The 19,406-nt window shown below is 43.3% G+C and overlaps 1 protein-coding gene across 7 annotated transcripts in view; it reads left to right on the top strand.

Moving 5' to 3' along the window:
* The first annotated feature begins 3,252 nt into the window (after nucleotides 1-3,252).
* The window catches only part of TSPAN9 (tetraspanin 9), a 166,781-nt gene continuing 150,627 nt past the window's right edge, over nucleotides 3,253-19,406 (top strand). Inside the window, exons 1-3 of one of the 7 annotated variants that reach the window (XM_079309055.1) lie at nucleotides 3,266-3,355; nucleotides 12,030-12,085; nucleotides 13,074-13,117. The gene's annotated coding sequence lies outside the window, so the exon portion shown is untranslated. Of the gene's footprint in view, nucleotides 3,356-12,029; nucleotides 12,086-13,073; nucleotides 13,118-19,406 lie in introns of all 7 variants that reach the window. The other 6 variants (XM_079309056.1, XM_079309057.1, XM_079309054.1 and 3 more) reach the window with 6 other exon arrangements.

Here is a 19,406-nt window from a genome sequence, read left to right as displayed (position 1 = left end):
AGGGGGTCATACTGATTCTCCAATCCTGCAAGCAGAGTCTACATCTAAACCAAGCAGGAAGACAGCAGACAACTTGCATGCTTGTGATGAAACATCAAGATCAGGGCTACTGTCTATGAGGGAAGGCTATCCAGAAGCTTAGGTTGACCACAGCTCTGTAACCTCACAGACCATGGTGCAGTCCCAATCCTCTTGGACACCAGATCCAGATCTACTGCACTGGAAGCCATGTTTGCCTGCATTTAAACATGCTGGTTCAGCAATAAGTCAAGACTCCAAATCTGTGATTCATACAACTTGGGCCTCTTAAATGAGTCACAAAAGTAGTGGTGCTCATTCTGAGGAAAACTAATAGAGCATCTTTAGAGAAAAGCACCCCCTTCATCTCCTTCAGGTGCAAAATAAAGCAATAACAATGGAAAGAACCTGAATATAAGCAAAATTAGAAAGTCTAGATGGACAATCTCTTTCTGCCAAAAAGAGAAGCAGAGACTTTGATTTTCAACCTCCTTTATTTCCCCACAACACTTGGATCTGTTGCAGTGTTATGATTTCATCTGAAACTGGGGCTGGGACCACAGCCACCAATTTGCTATTACAGTAGAGGGGGCACATCCTGTGAGTTACACTGGAAAGCATTCTTGTTTAGATGCCTCAAATGCAGCTCTAGTCAAAGCTGTTCTCAGAAGACGCACGTAGCCTTCAGGTTTGCTGGTCAGATGCCATGGATTCAGGTACCTATAATCACAGAATTAACAAGGCTGGGAAAGACCTTTGAGATTGTCAAGTTCAACCTATGACCTAACATCACCTTATCAACTAAACCATGTCACTACATGCCACATCAATTTTTTTTTAACAACTCCAGTGATGGTGATTCCATCACCTCCCTGGGCAGCCCATTCCAATGCTGAACCGCTCTTTCTATGAAATACATTTTTCTAATGCCTAGCTTAAACTTCCCCTGGTGCAGCTTAAGACTATGGCCTCTTGTCCTGTTGCTGGTTTCCTGGGAGAAAATGCTGATGAGGTGAAACTCCTGTTCCTCACTGTATGGACAACATCAGAATGTTCCCACGTTAGATTTGGTTGCATGTGGAAGATAGCTAGTTGAAGCTGAAACACAAGTCTAACAGATCACTTTTCTAAATGTACTGGCATAATTGAGAAGAGACCTGCAGATAAATGCAGCTTCCTTGGTACAAAGTGTATCTACAGTATCAGTCCTCCAGTCCTCAGTTTAACAGTGGTCCTCAAGCTCTCATACAAAGCTCCCATATATGTTTTATTTGTTTCCTCTGCACATTTTACCTTTTTTCCAAGATAGACACCAAATAATGACTTGATTTCACATACTGTTTTTTACTTTGACTTGAACTATAGAAATCTCATATACCTGGGTATAAAGCTGCTTTGTTTATGCAACAGGTAAATAACACAACATAATGCTGTTTCTTTTGGAGTGAACAATAATAACACCACCACCACCAAAAGTGTCAAATGTGTTCTCATTGTCTGCTGACTTCCTGTATCACTTGTCTTTAAGGAAGTGGTTGTTTATTTCCAAAGTTATTTAAAGATTGACATAAAATCTGGAATGAAGATCCTTCAGCCCTGAGGTACAAGATTTGCTGCATTAGAGCTACAGAATACAGGACGTGGACCCTTCTTGGAACCTGGAAACAAAGAACCAAATTAAGTTCTCTCCACAGATCTCTTTATCTCTTGGTTCAATACAAGACATATTTCCTTCATTGCTTGCTTTAAGGTAAACACACAGCAATGTTTGTGTACTTCTGCACGTAAATAAATGACTAACAGAGAGTTGCTGCACATGCTTCTCTTCTGGGAGGGAGGAAGAGAAAGAAACATGCAGCAAATGACAGTCGTGTAGCTGGCAGCACTGCCACCAGGATGCTTCGAGTCTGTTGAACCAAGCAGTTTATGAAGATCCACTTAGGACACGATGGAAGGTACAAGAAAATATATTTGATGTGGACATCCCCTTGAACTGAGAAGTGTGACAGCAGCAGCAGTACCAGAGAAGGAAATGAGAATGCACAGGGGACCTAGGAATGTGAAACAGATCTTCCTTCTGCAAAAACATTTATGGTAAAGCCTTGAGTTTGTCTTCATTAACTGTAAAATACAGTTCCTCTCAGGAGGCCCATGTCCATAACTGCACTGCTCTACTTCTGTAGGCATCTCTGCCCCAGTTCTAGGTTGTTTCCCCAGCACATAACACTTCACTTAGTGGTTCATGCCACAACCTTTCCCAGCTCAGTTAAGACAACTCGAGAGAGTCTTCTGCTGGAGACAGTGTTTGAAGTTGACTTCAAGTTTTTGTTGCACTTCCACTGACACAAGAGGAAGGCTGGTGGGGACTTTCTATATGATATCAGAAGATCCCCCTTATGGCACTGTCTCTCATAGCACCACAGAGAAGAATAATTAAGACTGGAAAAGACTTCCAAGAGTCCTGCCATAAAGCCAGGACTGCTGTGTCCACCGCTGAAACAAGTCTCTAAGCACCATATTTACCCAATTTCTGAATACTTCCATGAATGGTGACTCCACCACTTCCCTGATCAACCTGTTTCAATGTTTGAACACCCTTTCAGTGAAGAAAGATTTTCTGTCATCCAATCTAAACATCACCAGGCACAGCTTGATGTTGTGTCCTCTCGTCCCATCACTTGTTACCTGGGAGAAAAGACGGATCCACCCCTGTCTACAATTCCCGCTGCGACCGCAGAAAGCTCAGAGGAGCACTCAGACTCGCTTTCCCCCTGTGCCAGAAGCCACAGCAGCACACTGGCAGCCGTGGTGGGCTTCGGACGGCCGAGCATCTCGGCCCGGGTTTGGCGGCAGCGGTCAGGGCAGCGCTCCGGGCCGCCTGCGGGCACGGCGCCGCCGCTGCCTCCCTGCGCCCGGGGGGGACTCGGTCCAGCCGCGGCTCCCGCGGGCACGGGCAGCTGAGCGGGCGGTCCGTGCCCCGCCCGGCGCATCCCGCAGCGCCGGGGGATGCTCCCGGCGCCCACCCCAGCGGCTTCCCGGAGGGTGCGGTGGGAGGCAGAGGGAGCGGGGCGGGCTGCGGGCAGAGCTCTGCCCAAGGGGCTCCGGAGGCGCGGGATGGAGCAGACGGGCTGCCCTGACTCCCTCCCTCCATCCCTCCCTTCCCTCCTCCGCGGGGCTGGAGCCTCCCCTGGGCAGCGCCCCCAGCTCCTCCCCGCTCGGTAACGCCGGGCGAGCCCCTCCTCCCGTTTCCGCTGGCTGGAGCTGGGGCCGTGTCCTGCCCTACCTCCGCCGCTCCCCCAGCGCTCGGCCCCATCAGGCCCGGCCCAGGGACGCGCGGGTGAGAGCCGGCGCCGCGGGGGGCGAGGGGCGGCGGGGCCGTGAGCGATTCCCGGCCCTGGGAGAGGGGAGGCGGCAGGAGCGGGGCGGCTCGGGGCGGGGGTCCCGGGGGCTGTCCGGCGTGGGGGGCGCGGGATGCCGGCCCGGCTCTGGAGATGCTGGGGAGCCGCGGGGTCCCGGCGGGATGGCGGTGCGGGTGGGGTGCGGGTGGCCCGTTGGGGTGAGGAGCGTTTGCTGGAAACAATAACCCTCCCACCGCCTCCGGTGCCTGTGTGATTTTTGCGGAAACAGGAAAGTTAGTTCAGAGGGATGAGACGAGCCCAGCGGCGTCTGCGTGCGCGGTGCTGCTCTCGGCCGGGAGCCCGCGGTGCCCATCCCGCACGGGACCGGGTGGCTTCGGCTGGGGATGGGTTTGTCCCCGCCGCCGGGGAGAGCAGCCCTGGGACAGCGTGAGGGGCTTGGCAGCCATGAGGGGCCGGGGGCGTGAGGGGCCGGGGGCGTGAGGAGCGGCTGCGGCCCGGGCGGATGGCCCGAGCCCGCCCTGGGCTGACAGCTCCGCTCGGAGCCGCCCGCGGACGTGGAGCCGGCGGGTCCTGCCTTCCCCCTTCTTATGTAAAACTTGACTCCAGCGTGGCCTTTTCCTGTGCGAGCTTTTGGAAACTTTTCTTGCTCAATCTTGGAATATCCGCCTGTCACCGTGCTCCTGGTGGGAGGTGGGAGCTCTGTGAGGTCTGCCTCTAGGGAAAGCCTTCAGCTCCAGGGATTTCTGATGGGCACAGGGGAGGACCTGTGGTATGGGAATGCAGTGTTAAGGAGAAAAATTAGTCTAGTTGTGTAATCTTACAAGGGTGAGCTGCATTTCTCTGCTTAATCCTTTTATCAACTTTTTTGTTCTGTGCTTTTGCTCTGTATAGTTCTGTGGTTTGAACCGCAGGAATGGGGGCACCTGATTTTCCTACCTGACTGCACTGAACTTACTTTAAGAGTTGGGCATAAGTCACCTGGGATATGTCTGGGTAGAAGTTAAATATTCTCTAGAACAGCCGTGAGAGTCAAATCACACAGTTTGTTTGGGCTCTTGGCCCATTCCTACATGGGCTTAAATGTTGCCTATGGAAGCCAAAACTTAACATGTTTCTGTAGCAAAGTTGTTAGTAACAGGTGCCACAAATTGTTTTAATGGTTTGTTTGCAAAGCTGGTAGTGGAGTCATTTGTAGCCAAGGCGTATAACTGCAATGGATAGCAGCCCTGAACTGTGCATTCATATGAGTTGTGTTGGCATGGAATGTGGGACCAAAGCACTCAATAACTTTTAGAATGTCAAAAGATAAATTATCAATGTTGAGAACACCAAGGAAAAAGATCAGTCCTTGCAGTTTTATGTCCTTTGCTCCCATTTTGCATTTTTCCTGAGTTCCAGGTATAAAAATTGATGGAGCTAATATAGCTTCTGCCTCCAGATCTCTCCCTTTCATATTTTTAGACCTGTGATGATCAAATTGCAAATTCCACAGAAAAAGCCTTTTCTATAATGGGGCTGTAAAGCCTTGTGGCAAACTTGTTTTTGGATACCTGCACTTTCTTTGAACCTAATTCTCATTAATAAAGCTGCATAAGAAGTCCCTGGGGTCAGAACATAACAAATGCAATGTCGTTTGCATTATTCAGGCAAAGCTCTGAGGTTAGAATGGCCCTGTTCATCCCTGTTGAGCAGGATAGAGGGTTAACTGTGAATGTCAGTGTTATCTTAGCTATTTTGGTTATTTTAGCAGAAAGTAGCTATCAGAGATGCATATCCCACAGTTTTTGCTCTCTGTGCTATTTTAAGTTATTTTCTTTCAAAGCATGCCAAACCTCGGCCTGTCTGTGAGGGTATTTCCATCACAACTGTGTATTTTTAGTGTTTAACCCCTGTCTCCCCAAAACAAACTAACTAAAAAACTGCAATAGAAACATGAAACACAGGAAGGGCACAGATTAAAATAGCAAACCAGCACTGAGGCAGCAGCACTGATTGGAGGAGTTACTTTCACATTTCTGTCACAAGTGAAACTAGCAACTTTGCATTAGAGAATCCAAGACTGTGACTGCTGTATAAGTGACTGCTTATTTTAGAAATATGTTGATATTCCTGAGGTACTTGGGTTTTACAATTGAAAACTCATCTCAGTTTTCCCCTTTCATTTGTTTCAGGATCGTGCTGCTCACAAGTGACTGATGCCCCGTTAGTTTTCTTTGTTGAATATCACTAGATTTATTGATGCATGACAAAAAGAAATGAGAATGCATTAAAGAAGCTGAGCATGAGCCAGTGTTGTGCCCTGGAAGTGAAGGCAGCTGACAATACTCAGGACTATTTTAATAAGATTGCAGCCAGTACCCAAGGAAGTGATTATCTCAGGTCAGGGTCTGGATCAGTGGGGTCCAGGAGCAGGATTTACACACGTGGCTGGATGCTGGGCACAGCTACAGCACAGGTTGGACAGGCACTGAAGGCCACAGGCAGAGCTAGAATGGGGTCCCTGGTGCCATGAGCAGCAAACAGAGGTGGATGGGAGGCATAGAGAGTATTTAAAGGCCTTTTAGTGCTCTCAGATCCCTGGTACAGCATGAGGATCATATGCTGCATGTTCAGCCTGGAAAAAACTTTGATGGGACCTGTAGAGACCTTCTGGTGCTTTAGAGGAGGTTCTCAAGAAGACAGAGCTTCTGCTATATGGTGACTGCATGAGGGACAGCAAAGGAAAGTTGAAATGAGGTTCAAGATAGATGTAATTTCCAGCAATGAGGACAGTCAGATGCTGGAACAAGTTGCCCGGAGGGGTTGTGCAATGTCTGGCCTCACAAGTTTTCAAGGCCAAAGCAGATAAAGTCTTGCTGGGACCTCATAGCTGGCCCTGGGCAAGGTTGGGCACGATGGAACCCCCACAGGCCTGCTCCAACATGAATTCTCTTATCCTGAGACCAAGCAGCCATTTGGTCTGAGAAGGCAGGAGCTGTGTAAAACAATGGCAGTACTTGTAAGTACCCCAGATGAAGAAGTGAAGGAAGCTTTTAGGATATTGATGTGTTGCTAAGCTGCTAAAAGAAATTAAATTAAAAATTTCCCTCATTATGCTCGCAGCTTATGCTGGGAAGCTGTGTGTGTGGGTAGGGGAATGGTTTGTATTTGTAAATTCATTTTCCTTTAGTGATTCTCAAAGCACAAAGTGCCTTTTTGGTGTAACATCACAACGCACTTCAAGATGTGTTCTGGAATAGATTAAACCATCTTCTTTCAAATTTAATGTAGGAAGTGTGATGGCAATAAAGTATGGTGCTGAGCTTGGGGAAAGACAGTGTATGACCAGGGAATAGCTCTTATCTGAGGGTTGTCTTCTTTGAATCTAGAAAATAGAATAAACATGCCAGGACCAGCAGATCATTACCCCATTTGTGCTGTGGTTCTTAACAGATTTTAGGATTGAGTCAATCCTGCTGAGGCCAGAGAATGTGAGTGGATCAGAAATAGATATTTGTCTTTTCCTCTCTCCAAAAAAGTAGGGATGTGCTCAGGAGGTGCTGTCTCTTTGCTCAGTGCAATACATGTTAGAATTTAATTTTGAGGGGAAGTACTTGTTGGGAAGATACAAACTTTTGTATATTTTAATTGGGGTTAACAAGACACTTTCTCAGAGACTACAGGAATCACTAGTGCACTCTGCACTTCATCTCTCCTGGTCTAAAACTGACTTCCAGAGGCTGTTCTTTCTGCTCCTTGTAACCTCCCTCAATGAAACATACATTGCTGAATGTCAGTTGCTGTGTTTCGTGGGAAAAATCCCATCAAATCTGTCCTGTGGGTCACTTTCTGTGGTTCAGTGACGTGTTTTCTGTGGTGTTTGTCATGGGGCTGGACTGTGTTCTCCAGTGAAAGATCTGGATGCTTTCCTCTTTGGTAAGGTGTTTCTGGGAAGGAGATGTCTCTGTGAGTTTTGTTAATACAGCTGGACAGCACTGTTGCTTAAATGTCTTTCAAGCCCTACCTTACCTTTCCCTCTGTTTTCTGATGATATTACAAACATGTTCATTTGCTGCTGTCAAAAAATAAATCTTGAGGGCTAGAGTTTGTAGAATGAGACATAATCCTTGGGCAAAGCCCAACTGATGCAAGGTGTTACTGTCTGCAGGCCTAGTAAAAAAGGAGGCATCTGACTGTGTTTCAAGAAGGAACAGATAGGAAATAGGGGATCCTGAGTAAGTAATAAGCTGTGTTTTGATGCTTGTGAGATGTATTAGTCTGCCTGTTGAGGAGGGGTGAAAAAATTCTATTGTTGAAAAGCATTTAAAATCAAGAGTCTAAGATAGGCATGTTGTAGGGATAGCTCCAGGCAGTTGGGGCAGACTAAATCTCAAACATATGCTCCAATAAGCATTTAAGTGGAAAAAGGTATTAATTAAGCTTAGCATTTCTTTACAGTGATATTAATATGATGTTGTAATATTGTGATAACACTGAAGCAGTCACATACTTTTAAAAGATTTGAAGTTTGCATTAATCTTTGTTTCAAAAGGTGTAACAGGAAAACTTTAATAAGTTTTTTTGAAAGCACTTTTGCCTTTTGCTGTCAGAGTTCTCCTTTCTAATGCAAACGCTGTCATGCTGTTCTAACGCCTGATATTTCTGAAGGTGGAAGTGACTAATAGCTGGGTGTTTATTTCCATGATCCCTGTTACAAGTGCAAAAGGGGAAACAAACTGCATTAACTAGTGAAAAGCTGATGATATTTTTGAGGCTGAGTTACTGTATGTCGGTCTCTAGAATCAGCTGGACTGTGTTCACTGGGCTTTAGTTTCTACTCTGATATTGCTCAAGTAGAGCTGCCTTCACCCTGGGCTGTCCTCACAGATTTACAAGTGCTTGGATTTGTCTGTGTGAGCTCACAGTGAGGGGATGATGGAATATATCAGCCTCATGCAGGCATGGGACCACAGGAGCTGCATTACCCATCTGTGGTGTCTGGGCAGGAGGCATGGCCAGACATGAGTGGGAGGGAAGGCAGGAGCCTTGAGAGGGCACTCGGCTGAGGGAGAGGAAGTCTGCAGCCCTCCCCTGGGAGGAAGGGCTGAAAAGGAAGGATGAGGTGGTACACTGAACAGAGCTGAAATGTCACACCCTGTCAGCAGGTTTGAAGGAAACTTAGCTCAAGATTTTGAGACTGTATGCTAGGGAACAGGGATCAGTACAAATCTTAGAGAGCAGAGGGCTCTGTGAACTCTCCTGTATTTAATTTCTGTTCTTTAACTTCACTCTTAATTAAATTCATTTGACCTGAAGGATTGAAGGAGGCAAAGCTTGAAGTTGGAGGAATCCTGGGTTTAGGTCACTGGTGGGAAGACCCCAAGAGACTTGTCTTGTGCAGTTGGGTAGTCAGTGCTGTCTCCTCATACTCCTTATGGCAGTATACTGACAATCACATTTATGGTGATTGCAGCTGTACTCCAAACTCATGTTGAAAACAGGCAAGGAGACTTTCTGTTTTCATTTGTGCATTTCTAGAGGTTAAATAATTCAAGAATGCTTTTGGAAGCATACTTTGCTTTCTGTTTCTCTACTGCTGTTTTTTTACCCACAACGCTGCATACAGTTCAGTGTAAGGTGATTCTGCCCAGTATGTTCATCCAGCTTTATTTTAAGCAGTTCCTTGATTTTATAAATATATACTTATCCCAAAATCAGCTTTGCATACCATTTTATTTTACAACTGTAACCATATGTGAATGAAGATTGTTACCTGAATTTGTTTGAAGAAAGTGAAGCTGAAGTTGTGAAGGATTGAAAGCAATGTTCTGAGAATGTCTAGTGTGTTGTTTCTGCTGGAGGACAGTCTGCACAGTATTGTTTATATGTATTTATATACATGTGGACAAAATACCATTAGGGGAATGGGATAATGGTTCTGGCATAGAAGAGACCTGTACTAACATGCAGATGGGAATGTGTCTCCTTGTAAAATAAAAACCTAAATGGCTGGCCTAAAAGCCTGTAAGGGAAACCTTCCAAGTATAAATTAAGTGATTTTCTTTCATACATCAGAGCATTTGGATCTCTCCAGTGCTGCTGTGCTGTCTCAAAGTTTTGCCAAGTAACAGTGGCTCTTGACTTGTTGAAAAGCTCTCGCTTATCTATTTCCCAGCAGTGGAGAAAGCAGAGGGACTGGCAAGACTTTGCATTCATAGCACCTGGGACACTGTGGGGAGCAGCAGAGGCATCTATAGGGAGGATATAAATAGCTAATTTCTCACCTAATGCTGAGGTTATTGGGTGCCATCAGAGATGAAGAGAAAGGGGGAAGAACTGCAACTTTGGGAAGATTCCCAGTGTATTCCCCTCACACCTGCTGGATGGAAGGATGGATGATCAGCTAAATCCTACACATTGAAACTTCTGTTTCACATGGGGGAAGACTCAGGACAGGTGAATATGGTCAGAGACTAGAATATGAAGGCTGTGACAAAAGTAGTTGCTGGGACCAGTGATCTGTAGGGCGATTTGACTATCTGTGGAGTAAGAGACTGCATTGAGAACAGGAGCTTTTTGGATGCGTGCTCTAGTCTAGTTATATAGAAAAATGACCATGAGGTAAAGAAGGGGTTTTCTAGGTAGAACCAGGAGGAGGAAATGAGAACAGTCTTAAATTCCCACACAAATGTAAATTCATCTGGATGGTTTTCAGTTTTCCAAGTTCCATGTTTGCGCACCATTGTCCTGGTGAATGACCACCACAAAGTACCTCCCAAGACTTATACAAGAAACTCTATATTTTTCATTCTGTTTTTCTTAAAATAATTTCTTAATTAATCTTTCTTAAAGCAGCAAGTTTGCCCTGAAAAATCCACTTTCAGTTTCCTACTCTCCTGGGACACCCAAGCAATCTCTATTGCATCTTGCTTTCTTTTATGAACACAAAAGTTTTGCTTGTGTTTCATCAAAGCTTGGTTTTGACAGCTATTTAGTCTCTGTCTTCTCTTCTTCCTTCTTATTCTGTTCTCCATCAATTCCTCTTTGAAGAGCTGAGGAAGTTCATTCTGTGGCAAGAACAGAACAGTTTTGCTATCTTTAGTCCATTTCTTCCTTGCTGTTTCTACATTAAACCACAAGAAGGAAACAAAGCTTGTCCAAGTCAATTAGATATGTTGCTGTTTTTTTTCTGAACTACTTTTTAAAGAGCTCTTTGAAGAGAATTGTTGCTTCATTTAGGAATCTCTCTCTCCCTGCTTTGGCAAATACTATTTAGTTCCTCTGTTTTTAAAATTTGAAAGTGGTTCATCAAAATCTTCTTAAGGCCCTTGTTTGTTTTGAAGGTGCTAAGTCATCCCCCTCATTTTTTTTTTTTTTAGGGGATACTGAGAAGTGATGTTCATTGTTCCATGTTCTTAAGTCTTTAGTAGAAGATCATTACCAGACTATTTCTGCTTGTATCACTGGACAGCCCAGTTTCTGTTTCAAAGATCTGTAAGCGGTGAGAGCTATAGGTTTTAATTCTATTATTAAATGCACTCATACTTCAGGTCAAAAATATCTCCATGGCAAGCTCAAAACTGTCAAGGAGAACCAAAGTACTTACCTGCAATGATGACATTGGTCATCCATTTATAAAAGCAAACAGACTTTGCTTGCCCTTGGGACATGGTTTGAGGAGCTGAAAGACAAATACTCTTTAGTCTGGAGGACGAGGTGTGGTGATGTACCTGATGTTTACCAGGAGATAAGTGCATACCAGTCATTGAGCTTTCTAGAAGAGAAAAGATCTGCATTTTCTTCTTCTAGGTTTTGTTGGCCCTCATGTTATAGGACTTCTGCTTTGGAAGAAAGACTTGACTCCTTACCTTGTTCTGCTGTGAACTGTGGGTTGAACACGTTGTCTGGTTGCTGAGTACAGTTCCCTACTCTTGTAGAAAACATAGTGAAAAATTCAAGTTTCTGAAGGATGTGCAGAGTGGCTGTTCCTTGCATCACAGTTTTTGCAGGAGTCTTGTACCTACCCAAGCCATGTAGTGAATCTGTGGGGGGCATGAACTGAGCTCTTCAGTTGCATCTGCCCATGAGTCTTCATCTCACCAGTTCTGGTCTGTTAGATGAGTCTGGTTTGAGTTTATTATTGATGTTTACCTTGGCCAACAACAAGACCTCTTCAACAGATTTCTTCCAAGCATTTAATCTTCCTTTCTTAGTTTTGCTGTGTAGAGCTTTTGTCAGCCAGTTGGTGTAGCTCTGACATGGCTGGGACTATTACCTCTTTACAGGATTACATGACTTGAAGTGCTCCTCTCAGACTATTTTGTGCCTTTGCTACATAACTGGCTTACATCAGTGGTGAAGAGAGTTCATCTATAAGTATAGCTGGCAATGTATTGTGTGTGATAGCAGTTTGACTCACAACTACACATGCTGCTAGTGGAACTTTGGAAATCTTGGCTAATTTAATTTTTGATTTTTAAAAAAATATTATTTATGCAGTTATTTATTAGTTATTGCTTAGCTATGCTTGACTTCAATATGAGTATTTCAGTGAATGAAACTGTTGTCACCTGTGTCACTGGGGGCCTAGTTAGGCTGGGTGGAAGCCTGCAGGTGCTTGCCATGGAGTGTGACAACAGTGATGAGTTCATATAGTATTATGTTCACTTTAAGGAAGGTTTGTAGAAGTGATGTGTGTGATCTCTTGAGGTGTCCATGTGCTGAAGTAGGTAAGTGAAATCAACAGCAATGTTTCATTGTCTTGATACAGTGAAGAAGGCAAAGGGAAAACATTAATTTAAAAATCAGCAACAGTGGAATGATGGAAGCATTTCCATTGACCAATTTTGGTGAATAATCACAATAAAAAAATAAAATTAGTCTGTACTTTTTTTTGCTTGCAGCTGCAATAATAAAGCCCAGCAATAACACTGATGGGCTTTTAAACAGTGGAGATGGCACTGTTCCATGTCCTTTCTGTTCATGTCTTTCATGTGGTTGAAGAAAATCCTAGTCTCACTTTGCTAACTGCAGCACCCTTCTAACATTGGCGTGCTGCTGTTACAGGCTTGAAAACTCCAGTATGAATTGGAGAAGGTGGGGTGCTTTCTGTTGCATGGTTTTGTGTAGTTTTGACTTCAGCAGTTGTCCTAGAAGGAAAGGACTCTTTGTTGTAACAGAAGCAATGGTGACACCAGTCAGAAAGCAAGGCTACTGGAGGAGAGTTCATCAGGAAGGGTCTTGCTTAATTTCTAGTTTGGCTGCTGAAGCAGGTCATCAGGAGTCATGGTGTTAATGGGGGACCTAAATGCCAAGGGATAGAAGCATTGAAGTTTTCTGACTAGTATTTCTGATTTAATAGATACACAGCTTTTACATTTCCCTGTGATCTCTGTTTTCCCTTTAGTTTCAGTAAGTATATTTTAATTATTTAAACTTGAGTTCCGATTAAATCAGTATATTGTGCCTTGGAGACCAGAGTTAAGACTTATTCCTTTTGTTCAGAAGCAGGTAGAATTTGATACACCTTTTCCTGATTTTTTTTTTGCGGTTTTTTGGGGGGGTTTTTTGTTTGTTTGTTTGTTTGTTTGTTTGTGTTTTTTTGTTCTTGTTTTTTTTTCATGTCTCAAAATCTCTCTTTTCTGTTCTCCTAAGCTAATTTTGGTGGGAAGTGGGTCCAAAAGACAAAAAAATTAATTTTGTCCTTCTTCTTTCCAGGTTTGTTCTGTGACTTTGTCCTTGGTCTACATCTATTTACCTCAGTAAGTAAGATCTCTGTGAAGGATTCTTGGAGTCATTAAGCCTTTTCTTTAATACTGCTCACATTGACATTAAGGGAAGATGAGTTGGTCCTACACTGAGCCTTTACAAAACCTTTTTGTAATTCGTTGTTTTCTTGCCACAAATATTGAGAGAGTCCAGAGTAACGTGGTTTTTGGTGTTGGGATTGTCTTCAAGTGCTGCCATAAGTACTGAAGGAAATGTAACAGAGGAGGACAATAATCCTCTTCATTATATACAATAATATTCCTCTTTCTCTGTTTTCTTACCTGTCTGTGACATTTGTAGGGAAAGAAAACAGGGAAGAATGAAAACAAAGTTCCTACTGGGAGCACTTTTGTTAGTCCACATAAGTTTTATACTTTTATGCAAGAGTTGTTCTATAAACAGGCTTAGAAAAATAGACTCATCTTGGAGGAACCCAGGGCTACCCCAGGATTGTGTGTCTTAGTACAGCTGCAGGCCCATTGCTTTGTATTTTTACATTCACAGTGTTATTCAGGAATTTGCCTAGGAGTGAGTGGAAGATGTGGCACTGATTGCCTTTCATTAAGTTTCTGACATAACAGAAGAAGCAACTTGTGCTTCTTTAGGGAAAGCAAAGTGATCCACCTTTCTGCTGAATGCCATGTTTTCTGCCAAAGGCTGCAAGGAGTGCAGTTTGATAAATCCAAGCAGTGAGAGCAGCAGAGAGCTGATAGTTCACTCTTGTACTTGGCTTGCCAAGAACTGTTTCATACTTCTGTGCTGCTGTGTAAAACTTGTCATGACAGCTGCAGGCAAAGAATATCTACTGTTGTGCATTTTGGGATGGGTGATGAGAGACTGTGGTCTGTGAAGGGAAAGAATCTCCTTTCCTGCAACTGGGAAAAGCTAAGAACATATTAGGTGAGGCTAAAAAAAAAAGGAATGCTGGAGCTTTCATTTACTCTTGTGTAAGTCATCATTAGAGGTGATGCTGCTGCAAAGATTCATTGACTTAGGGATACTGTTTATTTAAGACAGTACTGGGAGACATCCTGAGAGGGTTTTCAATGTCATGACAATGGTTCAGTTGTCTAACTGCTGTGGAAAATTTCACTTTTAGGACTTGTGTATTTCCAAGAGGAAAATCAGTAACAGATTTACAACTAGCTTAAAATTTGTACATATGATATTGGACGTGGTTGTGGTTTAACCCCAGCCAACAGCCAAGCCCCACACAGCTGGTTGCTTACTCCCCTATCAATGGGATTAGAGAGAGAACTGGAAGGGTAAAAGGTGAAAAAATGATGGGTGAAGCCACAAGCACCAACAAAGCAAGGAATTAAATCACTGCTTCCCATGGGCAGGCAGGTGTTCTGCCATCTCCAGGAGAGCAGGGCCCATCACATGTAATGGTGACTTGGGAAAACAAAAGCCATCTCTGCAATCTTCCTCCCTTTCTTCTTCCTTCTCTTGATAAGCTGAGTGTGATGTTACATGATATGAAATATCCCTTTGGTCACTTGGGATCAGCTGTCCCAGCTGTGTCTCTTCCCAATTTCCCACATACTTCCAAATTCCTCGCCATGGCAATACAAGAAGCAGAAAAGGTCTTGGCTCTGTGTAAGCCCTGCTCACCCACACCAAAATCATCTCTATATGATCAACCCTCTGTTCAGCAGAAATCCAAAACACAGCCCCATAGCAGCCAATGTAAATGAAACTAACCCCAAAACCCAAAACCACCACAGATGTGAATAGCTTCCTGCTATTTCCCTTGCAAGACACAGAATGAAAAGATAGGTGGGGGGTGTTAGGCATTGGCACAAGTAACATCTGTATTTGTAGTAGATGAGACACAATGTTACAGTATGTAAGATAAAGAACCTATGAAATTTCCTGCTGTGGAATTTAAGATTGTTATAAAGAGTCTTGACTTGGTCATAAAATGTTTCTCTGTAAGGCTGCTGTGTATTTACATCTTGCAGTGATTTTTCTGATTACCTTTTGCATGCTCTGAATCACATGGAAAGGTGGTTTGTTGATTACTGCATCCTAGGAGAGCTGGGTGATGGAGTACACTGGGGAAAAGATAGCTGGGGAAGATTGAAATGGTTGTTATTTGTTCCAGGAGTTTTCTTTCTGTTCATTCTTGTGCCACTTGAAATGATTGCTGTGTTGTGAGCTCTTTCATCTTGTTTCCAAACCTTTAAAATTTGATACTGCAGAAATTAATGTAACATCATCTATAACGTTTAAGCTGCCTCATGTTGTGAAAGTGAGAATTCCCACAGCAACTTTAACTCTGCCCCCAGAAGAGAAAGCAAATTAAGTGAGTGTCTTAAGTTACACCATTGTGTAGCACTGGGCACCGTGATGTGCAGTTTTGCAAATATTTACATTTCAAATCTGGTCCAAGTCCATGGCAGTAATGAAATATCATGTGTTAATTATGCTAAATGATCATATTACATTGGTAAATGGGAAAAGGCTTGATTCCCAGAATGCTGATCTGTGATTCACATCATCAAGGAGTACAAAAGAATCCACATCCCTTAGAGAGGGAAGATAAATAGGATATTTCAAACATTTTTCTTGCATGCATGGTAATATGCATTTTTCCGGTTTTCCATTATGTTTCTGAAATCTGTTTCATAGCAAATTGAAAAATCAGTATCCCATCTCTAATGGAGGTTTAGAAATTACCCCACTTTCTTTACCTTGCTTATCAGTGTTAGCTACTGGATCTCAGGTACCCTTTTGTACTAATTCAAAGATTCTCCTTTCAAAGTGGTCCATTAGTGCAAAGAAGATAGGATTGAACATGCTGAGCAGAATGGGAGACATGCTTTTTGCTTTCTATGAAATATACTCATGCATACTAAAAAACTTGCCAGACTTGAATTTCTAGACTGAACAACAAATTGTTGTTAAAACAAAGTGATTGAATGCCTTGCTGGTGTGTGGTATTGAAGTCGAGTGAAATGCTGCTACTCATCACTCAAAATTAAATACAGTGTATTACAAATCCTATTGTAGGAAACTGCTCAGTAGAGAACTCAGACCTGGACTGCATAGTGAAGACAATCTTCAGCTATATTTTAAAACCTGCTCACACTGTGGGCTTTTTAAATGTCTGGAAAACACTGCTGTGTAATGAAATCAAAAAGGATGTATGAGATGCTTTGTGATGGTTTGTTTTTGGCAGGCAGCCATTCTAGATAAGATGGACATTTTAACATATAGGATGTATTGAATAATGAGTTTGAAATGTTTAAGGTGCTGTTATATGGGAACAAGTTGTCACTGTTCCCTACCCATGAGGTGGATGTGAGGTGTTCTAGGGTGACCCTGGATGCCTCATTGGGGCAGGGCTGTTCTTCATTTGTGTGGTTTGTTTTGGACTGTGAGCAGGGTCATTGATCTCAAGTTCTTCATACTCTGCCCAGCAGAGTGAGGCACAGAGGGGAGGACCTGGGACCTACTGAGCAAATGCAGGCTGTAAAATTTGATCCAAAATGAGATCAGGCAAGTAAGGCAAGAAAGAGAAGTATGAGAAGAGTTTTTGTTAACTTGTATTGGCTGTCTTACAGTCATTGAAATAGCTTGATGACCCTGTTGTGCCAAAGGCACATATTTGTAAAATGTGTGAAATGTGCTCAGATGTCCCACAGTTGGGCCAACACATTGTTCTTGTCTGATTTGAATGACTGCTTGGCATCAGTCTCTGTTCTTTGTCATAAGAAGAGCTTGTCCAATTAAATGGATAATGCTAGTCCTCATGTTCAGGAACATTGTTACAAGTTCTGTTAAGGAGGCATGAGGAAAAGAAAGTTGCTGTGGGCAGTGGCCTTGGGATTGGCAGTTGGCCAGGTCAGGGTAATTTTGTTTTCAGAATCTCTGTTTTAAAATGGATTCTGAGGCCTTGAGGCAAAATTGTAAATGATCCTGTCCTGTAAGTTACTAAGTAATATGATACAGCTAAACTTTAATGTGCCATAAAGTTAAATCTCCATGTATGAGAGCACCCCACTGGCAAAAGATAAATTAGTTACGGGGAAAGGAAAATTATTTGTCCCAGAGATACTGTTGAGTTAATTGCTGGTTCTTCTCAGGTTGCTTGAACCTGGAATATTTGTCCCCATCATTAATTAACATGTTTTATTAATACTCCTACTCCCTTGGAATATCAGATTTGTGGCACTTTCCCATAGGTGTATTTTTCTTTAAGTTTTTTAATATGGAGAAAGATTTTTGCTTGAGTATTTAGTCACACACATAACCAAATCTCCTGATCAATGATAGGGTGAGGCTGTCTCTTACTTGTTGGTCCTGTGAGAGAAGGCATGGAACAATGTGTTGGAGCACGATTTTCTGCTCTTCCTTAGCTTGTGGTCCCTATTGCCTGTCACCAGGCTCCCACAGAGCTGTGACCCACAGCTGCCTTCCACAGAGCAGTAATTGGGCATGGCAGCCCCTGAAAGAAACAGTGGAGCCCATCTCTCTGGGCTGAGCTGGTTCATGGTACCTGATCTGTTACATGCAGCATATTTTCTGCTTTTCTGTGATGGAAGAAAAAAGTCTCATTTTAAATAGTGATATGTACGTGTTCCTGTGGTAGCCTATTGGACAGCTGTGAACTAAACTAAATTTCTTAAAGTAGTTTTCATTTTTATTATTATCAGACCTTAAGCATTTTCTGGAGAGTCTCTGTATACTCAACCCAAATCCACTTTGATTTCTGATTTATTGGCTGCTGTATTTAAATTGTTGACCCAACTGTTCATTTCTGCTTGGTGTGTGTCATACTCATGCAACTGAGCTTCTTCAGAGAGGCTGTGAATGATTAGGTGTATTTGTCTTAAGGAACCAAGAAAACTGATCTTACTGGCATACCAAAGCTTAGATTGCCAGTGAATTCTTTCTTGCTTTTTCTTTCTTTGCATAAAACTATTGCTCTTGTAATCCCTGAACGGTTTCTTTCAGCGTAGGAGAGAAATCTGTGACTTCATGTGGACATAGGTGGGAATTCCAAGGGATACTGCTGTCACTCAGCAGAAGCATTTGTAGTATCACAGAGGTTAGAGATGCCAGTGAGGAAAAAATATTGCACTTTTCAGTCAGCCCTCTGCAGAGCCAATATCAAATTTCTCCCTACTAGTGTGTTTCTTGGCACTTTGTTTCAGTTGCTGTGGATTTTCCAGCAGTGCCCCTCAGGCAGGTAGATTTCCCTCCAGCAGAGGCACAGAAGTGTATTCCTAGTACACTTGATACTTTTTTTGCACTGTATCATTATCGATTGTAGAAGTCATTGCCAAGGTTTTTTCCAAGCTCATTTTCCATGTTCAGTGTTTTTGAAAAAAAAGTTGGGGATCCATGTAGGTATCAACAGTAGCTGTTAATCCTGTTTTTTTCCTCTTTTTCAAGCTAAGTAATCCCTGTCCTGCTTTGTGTTCCTGCCATGGCAGTTCTGGGAGCTCGTGCTCAGCCCTGTGCTGTCCCTGGCTGAGCTGTGCTGTGCAGCTGCTTTAGCTTTGCCATCCTGCCAGTTCCTTCTCTGCCTGCCTCTGTATTGCCCTCAGGCTGACATGGAGGTTAATTGACCTAGTACTGTAGGAGGTTTCCTCTTTTAAAGTCCTCTCTTCAGCAATGTTTAAGAAGGAAAAAGGGGGAGTTTGGAAGCAGTCGGCTAGCTTGGATTTGGTGTGCAACATCTGAGGACAGCTAACACAAAGCAGCATTATTAATGGGAAAACTATGGCATAAACACTTTATTGCTATACAGAGCACAAGATGAGAGATGGAAAGCCTATTGTATTTTGTCATTTTGCCCTGAGTAGTGGGTTTCAGAGGCTCATGCACAGACTTCCTGAAGTTACTCATCAGGGAACTTCTTTTTCTAAATGGTCTGCATCAAGCAAATCCCAGAACCTTACCTGATGCAATTATTTGATTGGATTGAGAGTTGATAAAACCTATTTGGGGCTTGATAAGATATTCAGTAACAAAGCTAGGCAATAAAGTCAGATGGAAATTGAAAGACACAAACCGTCAAGAGCCTGTCACATGGACCAGGAGGAAGTGAAGCTGCGAATATTTTGAAGTGGCCTATTTGATGCTATGCAAGACAGGTAAAATTTGAACCCAGGGTTGCTAGTATTTGGCCCATCTTTGTGTGTTTATTTTTGCCTTCTGTTCCAGGGGAGCACATTAGGTCAAGCTTGACAGTACATTGCTAGCAGTGCTGAGTGTGACGGGAGATGCTGTGGGCATGGAGAGTGAGCCATGCGTGACTAAGAACAGAGA

The sequence above is a fragment of the Erithacus rubecula genome (assembly GCF_903797595.1).
Source record: "Erithacus rubecula genome assembly, chromosome: 1".
NCBI lineage: Eukaryota > Metazoa > Chordata > Aves > Passeriformes > Muscicapidae > Erithacus > Erithacus rubecula.
This window is presented reverse-complemented; position numbering and strand designations above follow the sequence as displayed.